Here is a 7859-nt window from a genome sequence, read left to right as displayed (position 1 = left end):
TGACGCACGTCAAGGCCAATGTCACAGTTACATTATTTCGCATTTCAAGTCAAGGCCAATGTCACAGTTACATTATGATGCACGTCAAGGCCAATGTTACAGTTACATTATGATTAGGGATGGAAACCGTATACCAAATCGGTATCCGGATATTCGTATCAAGTATTCGAATACTATCCGGATACTCGTATCAAATTGTTTTCATAATAAGTAAATTTCCAATTATATGTCACCCACCTTCTGTTATTTGACACAAGTGTCCACTTAATTTATAATTCGTCATATGGCAATTTCACTTTTTCATTCATTCTTTCTCAGTCTTAAAAATTTATAATGTATAATTCAAAGCTAAACAACTCATTTTACGTCATAAAACTCATGATGAATACCACATAAACACCTCGCGAATTTGATAGTCACTTCGGCCGAGGTGGTTGCTTGGTTACTGCCACGTGCTTTCGAGTTTGTTATTTATCAGCAGGTTTCATGTTAAATGACGCTTTGATTATTTGATTAGTCGATTGTAATTTTATTTTATTATATTGTTTGATTTAATGCAATACCTACAATTTCTGCGGAGTTTTTTGATGAAGGATATAATTGCGGAAAAGATAAGAAGACAAAAAGACGATCTGATTTTTCTTTATTTACATGCGTGTACTTTTTTTATTTATCAATAAACTAAACATGTTAACATATTGTATAAAAAAAAAATAGTGGACATGGTGACGTCAAGAGTTGTCTGCCTCATGGTGGACTTTGAAGGTGTAGTCGGTGGACTGCATACGGGGTGTTTTTTCATGTGATTTCTAAGATTTGAAGTTCCACCACAATATACCAGTTTAACATTACACAGTTGACACACAACACTTTTACCATCCTCGGATTTTGTGAAATACTTCCAAAAACTTGAAGTCAATGTTGGAGGCATATTTCCGTTGTCATGATACAGGAATAACGATTAATAATTCAAAACACAATTACAAGATGCAAAATGATGGAAATTTGATTGAAAAGTGAAAAGATAAACAAATTTGTTTTTATATTTATTGTTCAGATAGCAATAATTTCTTCATGCATATTCATCAAAAATACGATTGGTCATTAATAGCTTTGATTGCACGACCCTTATCTTGTGATTGGACGATCAATTCCTGCGGATTAATGATCAATCCGTTTAATATCAATTAGTGTCAATTAAGCACATCTGATATCATAAAACAACACTTGTCATTGTAAACAAGGTCATAGAACTTCACAGGGTGCTGCACAAGGACACAATATCACGCCTTGTACAAACACCAAATTAGCAGACGATTTGTGACACATACCCACTTCGCGACAGACACTGTTGATCACCTGAAATATTTCATCTGTAAAGTTTTATAACAATTGCTATGTCTCTCCTAAGCTATTTCATTGAAATTTTAATTCTTAACGAATATTCGAATACCCATTTTGGTATCCGAATACTTGCGTGATATCCGGATATCCGGATACTCGGATATTCGCTTCCATCCCTAATTATGATGCATGTCAAGGCCAATGTCACAGTTACATTATGACGCATGTCAAGGCCAATGTCACAATTACATTATTTTGCATGTCAAGTCGAGGCCAATGTCACAGTTACATTATGATGCATGTCAAGGCTAATGTCACAGTTACATTATGGCGCACGTCAAGGCCAATGTCACAGTTACATTATGATGCATGTCAAGGCCAATGTCACAGTTACATTATTTTGCATGTCAAGTCAAAGCCAATGTCACAGTTACATTATGACGCAAGGCCAAGGTCACAGTTACATTATGATGCACATCAAGGCCAATGTCACAGTTACATTGTGAAGCACGTCAAGGCCAAAGTCACAGTTACATTATTAAGCACGTCAAGGCCAATGTCACAGTTACATTTTGTCGCATGGCAAGTCAAGGCCAATGTCACAGTTACATTATGATGCACGTCAAGGCCAATGTCACAGTTACATTATGACGCAAGGCCAAGGTCACAGTTACATTATGATGCACATCAAGGCCAATGTCAGTTACATTGTGAAGCACGTCAAGGCCAAAGTCACAGTTACATTATGAAGCATGTCAAGGTCAATGTCACAGTTACATTTTGTCGCATGGCAAGTCAAGGCCAATGTCACAGTTACATTATGATGCACGTCAAGGCCAATGTCACAGTTACATTATGATGCATGTCAAGGCCACTGTTACAGTTACATTATGACGCAGGTCAAGGCCAATGTCACAGTAACATTATGACGCACGTCAAGGCCAATGTCACAGTAACATTAGTTTGCATGTCAAGTCAAGGCCAATGTCACAGTTACATTATGATGCATGTCAAGGCCAATGTCACAGTTACATTATTTTGCATGTCAAGTCAAGGCCAATGTCACAGTTACATTATGATGCAAGTCAAGGCCAATGTTACAGTTACATTATGACGCAGGTCAAGGCCAATGTCACAGTAACATTATGACGCACGTCAAGGCCAATGTCACAGTAACATTAGTTTGCATGTCAAGTCAAGGCCAATGTCACAGTTACATTATGACGCAGGTCAAGGCCAATGTCACAGTAACATTATGACGCACGTCAAGGCCAATGTCACAGTAACATTAGTTTGCATGTCAAGTCAAGGCCAATGTCACAGTTACATTATGATGCATGTCAAGGCCAATGTCACAGTTACATTATTTTGCATGTCAAGTCAAGGCCAATGTCACAGTTACATTATGATGCAAGTCAAGGCCAAGGTCACAGTTACATTAGGATGCATGTCAAGGCCAATGTCACAGTTACATTATGACCCACGTCAAGGCCAATGTCACAGTTACATTTTGATGCACGTCAAGTCAAGGCCAATGTCACAGTTACATTATGACGCACGTCAAGGCCAATGTCACAGTTACATTATGATGCATGTCAAGGCCAATGTCACAGTTACATTATTTTGCATGTCAAGTCAAGGCCAATGTCACAGTTACATTATGAAGCATGTCAAGGCCAATGTCACAGTTACATTATGATGCACGTCAAGGCCAATGTCACAGTTACATTATGATGCACGTCAAGTGAAAGCCAATGTCACAGTTACATTATGACGCACGTCAAGGCCAATGTCACAGTTACATTATGATGCATGTCAAGTCAAGGCCAATGTCACAGTTACATTATGACGCACGTCAAGGCCAATGTCACTGTTACATTATGATGCACGTCAAGTCAAGGCCAATGTCACAGTTACATTATGACGCACGTCAAGGCCAATGTCACAGTTACATTATGATGCATGTCAAGGCCAATGTCACAGTTACATTATGATGCACGTCAAGGCCAATGTCACAGTTACATTATTTTGCATGTCAAGTCAAGGCCAATGTCACAGTTACATTATGACGCAAGGCCAAGGTCACAGTTACATTATGATGCACGTCAAGGCCAATGTCACAGTTACATTATGATGCATGTCAAGGCCAATGTCACAGTTACATTATGACGCAGGTCAAGGCCAATGTCACAGTTACATTTTGACGCATATCAACTCAAAATCACAGTTACATTATGACGCATGTCAAGTCAAAGCCAAGGTCACAGTTACATTATGACCCACATCATGTCAAGGCCAAGGTCAGTCACATTATGACCCACGTCAACTCAAGGCCAAGGTCAGTTACATTATGACGCATGTCAGGTCAAGGCGTAGGTCACAGTAATATTATGATGCACGTCAAGTTAAAGCCAAGGCCACAGTTACATTATGACGCACGCCAACATCCATAAACTTCCTTGCGCAAATACAGAAGAATGATATGACCTTGAAAATGAACAAACACATCCTCCACAATCATCTTCAATGCATTTGAATCAATGTCACAATGTTATATTAAGATACATTTAGAGTCAAAGCCAAGGCTACAGTTACATTAAGGCACATGTAATGTTAAGGCGAAGGGTAGTGTTACATTAAAATTCATTAGCAAGGCCACAATTATGTTAAGTGCTGAGGTCACTTTTACATTAATTAATAGTGATATTGCTTGTTTACATTCTTATTTTGGAGTTTCTGGTTTGCATTCTTTGATTTGTTTCCTAATATAAATTATTGTTTTAGGTTTCGAAGTTTTGTTTAGTCTTATCCGGAAGTATGATGTCTAACTTAAGTCAGTTTGGGAGTGCTAAAAATAACACTTCCTTTTCCAAGAAATCACATAATCAGTCATGATTAGATAAGGTTGAGGTCAATTGAAACAGATGTGATGCATTCTCTCGAATGTTCCAGAGTCAAGTCAAGGCATAATTTGGTAAATAAAGGCCTTCAGCCAAAAGTACATTTCAAAATACATGAGGTTTACAGTTGTGATCTAGTACATCATGAGATGAAAAAGGTGTACTATAAAATTGCATGTATTGTTTCCTTGATGCAATTCATAAGATGTGATATATATCGTCCACTTCCTTGTCCAAGAAATCACATAATTGGTCATATGATTAGGTAAGGTCAAGGATATCTAAAACAGATGCGAGTTTTCTTATTAGTTATCTGTGGAAAATATTGAAATCATCACCCGATTCATACCAGTTTAACAAATATAAATTCCTTATGTACATGTTTATCCTTTAGAATGAAAAAAGGCATGATTCTCACAATCAATGTTGGTAAAAGTGTAGCACAATAGACAAATATTGCACAATCAGTCATGCAGTGCAATGTTAAAATGCCTTCCCAGTTAAATATGTAAATTATGATTAGAACCAGTGTTCGAAATTCGCGGTAGCCCGATAGCCCGAGGCTACCAAATTTCAGCTGGGGCTACCGATTTTCCACAGAAACTAGCCCGACCGGGCTACCGTTTTTTCCTTGTGATTTAAAAAAAACCCTGCCAATTAAACGTGTTACGCATCGTGTTTTTTATACGCAAAGCCTTATTATTCAAGAATGCGTCCTTCAAGGCGACTGGAGTGACAACGGCGTAGTCGGATTCGCCAAAATTTACGATGATAAAAAAGCTAATTGCTCTGCTATTCAAGGCTCAAGCCATGTGCTCAATGTTTGTTTATTTAATCAATGAATATAAGCACATGTCAAAATTGATTAACGCCCAAAGTGACAAGTAATTATCGATCAGTTTCTAACCAGTAACTGCGTCTAATAGCAGCAGTCAAACTCTGTGACGTCATTTAAACTCCGCCCATTATGTAAATTAACGGATAAAGTCGGCAGTTTTTGACAACAACGATGGCTATGAAAATCAACAATGCTAAAATAGCAATATCAACATTGATATTTTGTTTATTTCATTTAAATATATTTTATTTATTAGCTAAAATAAAAAGAAAGATATTTAAGTTTTTAATGCGAACAGAACATAATCATTCTACAAAAGTTGTCTGAAATGCGGAGGAAACAGGTGCCCGCTTACTTCCTGACAAATTTAATCAAAGTGAAAGGAGAACTGTCGGATATAGTTAACTCGTTGTCTGTGTACAGTACAGTAGGGTTCTACCTGTTGTATTTTATACCTTTGAATAGCTTTGCCATTAATTCTTAAAGAACAATTATAGGAATATTGGCAATATGAACATCCATATATTTTTGTTGTTACTTCTGAAACTTGAAAGTGAAACTGAAAGTTGAAAAGAGAAAAATGTCATTGCACAATCGCTGGTGCATATCGGATTTGACAAGGATGCATTGGATAACAGAACTTACAGTACATGCATAACTCTTTCCATTAAATAAATGATATGTTCAGAAAATATTTTTCTCTTTTTTCTCGTAATACCTTTTTGAAAACTTTATTAGTTACTGAACTTTTGATGACTACACTAATATAAGTATGACTATAATTTATTATTGACACATTGTTCAGATTGGGGAACATTTATTGAAACTGTATGAGCATGCTAGATTAGATGATCGGACTCGTTGCGGAATCGTAATTAAACTTCCAAAACTTATTCCAAACGACTGAAATTTTTAAGTGTTTAAGTTTGGGCTAGTGAAATTGGTTTCGGGCTAGTAAAATTTCCTATCTGGTAGCCCGAATGGGCTAGTGGATTCAAAGCTGAATTTCGTACACTGTTAGAACATATAAATTTTGCATATATCATTTGATGCTTAGCTTGCATTTCTATCAGATGATATTTTTTGTATTAAATAAGCTCTTAAAATGAGTCACTGAAATGATAAAATCTGCTAGAATTAACAAATGCTATCATGCCAATTTTGGGATTAACAATCAGCCTATCCCTAAACATTTTGACGAAGAGATTAACCAGAATTTTTAAGTCCAATAATAAACAGCCATAATTTACATTATATGCAATTTAAGATATCTAAATTGGTTATTTAAGTAATTCTGATTGTTAAGAACTGCTGTTTAAAGTCTCAGTGCAGTACATTAAGCAGTTACTGAGATAATAGCGTATGTGTGCTTACATTCAAAATCAAAACCTTAACCAGAATTTAATAATAAAGGGCAATAATTAGCATTCTATGCAAAATAGAGTTATCTTACTTGATTAATTAAGAAGGTCGGAAAGCTGGGAACACATCACTAAAAATTCACTGTGATACATGATGCCTTTGATGAGATAATGACTTAAAGGTGTTTACATACAAAACCTTATTTAGTACCCTATTAGTTTTGTTGCCATTTTGCACAGATGGATAAAGTGTCAACCATAATTTATGCTCTCTCATCGGTGAATAATAACTTGGCACACATGTTAGTTATGATAAGGGGACATGAAACGCACCACACCTTATTACAGCACAAAGATCAAAGTCAATCCTATATCAGTTTATGCACAAAGATTGATCTAATATTTTGAGGCAAATATAAAAATTAAGCATTTTTTCAGCTTTCCAATACAGTAATATTATTTTGAAAACAGACATAAAACAAGAGGCCCATGAAGGCCTATGCTCTACTGACACGGCTCTTGTGGTCATTTTCAATCCAGAGCATGTATTTATGGGTAATAGGCAACAAACATATAGTTCACTCAGAACATTTTGTGTTTGGGTTAGCTGTAAACATTGCACGTTCAACATCTGAGGACAGAAAATCTTGTAATCAGATTAGTTGCATGAACTATTTTAATATGTGCCAGTGACAGTAGTTCATATCCAAATCATGTTTATACTAGTTACAGCACACATTCATATAGAACCAGTTTTCTCGGTAATACATCTGAAAACAATTAATTTTTATTTCACTCAATGATAGTGAGATTGCAGAAAAAAATACTATTAATAAGTATACAAAATATTTTGGTTTTAGTGGGGAGCGAACCCACACCAGTTAAATCAAAGAAAAAATTGGAAACAGATGCCTAAAGCACTAGTCCACAAGGACATATACAACAGTCCATGGATAATTTGACCTTTGAAGAATACCATGATAACATCACATGATAATGTCAATCAACCAATCATGCTACTATGAATCGCTGAAGCTCAAAAATAAGAAAATAGGTCACAATCAAATCAAGGTCATCAAAGTACAAAATAAATATTTGTTTACAAAACTGTACACATGGTCCAAATTTCATTGCCTTAGCTTCAAAAATAAAAAAAGTAAGGTCACAGTTAAGGTCGTCCTCTGACATACATATTTGTTTTCAAAACTGTACACATGGTCCAAATTTCATCGCTATTGGTCAAAAGGGGCAGGGCCAGCTTTGGCCCCACGGGCATAATTTCAACTGTCTTGGTAGAGGCTCATCATGTGACACTCCACAACAAATATCAAAGGTAGGAGCCTTGTGGTTTGAAACAGAAGATTTTGAAAGTGTTTCCTATAAAAGTCTTTAAGAAAGATGTGACCCTCTGGGTGG

This window comes from Mya arenaria, chromosome 14 (genome assembly GCF_026914265.1).
Source record: "Mya arenaria isolate MELC-2E11 chromosome 14, ASM2691426v1".
NCBI classification, from domain to species: domain Eukaryota; kingdom Metazoa; phylum Mollusca; class Bivalvia; order Myida; family Myidae; genus Mya; species Mya arenaria.
This window is presented reverse-complemented; position numbering follows the sequence as displayed.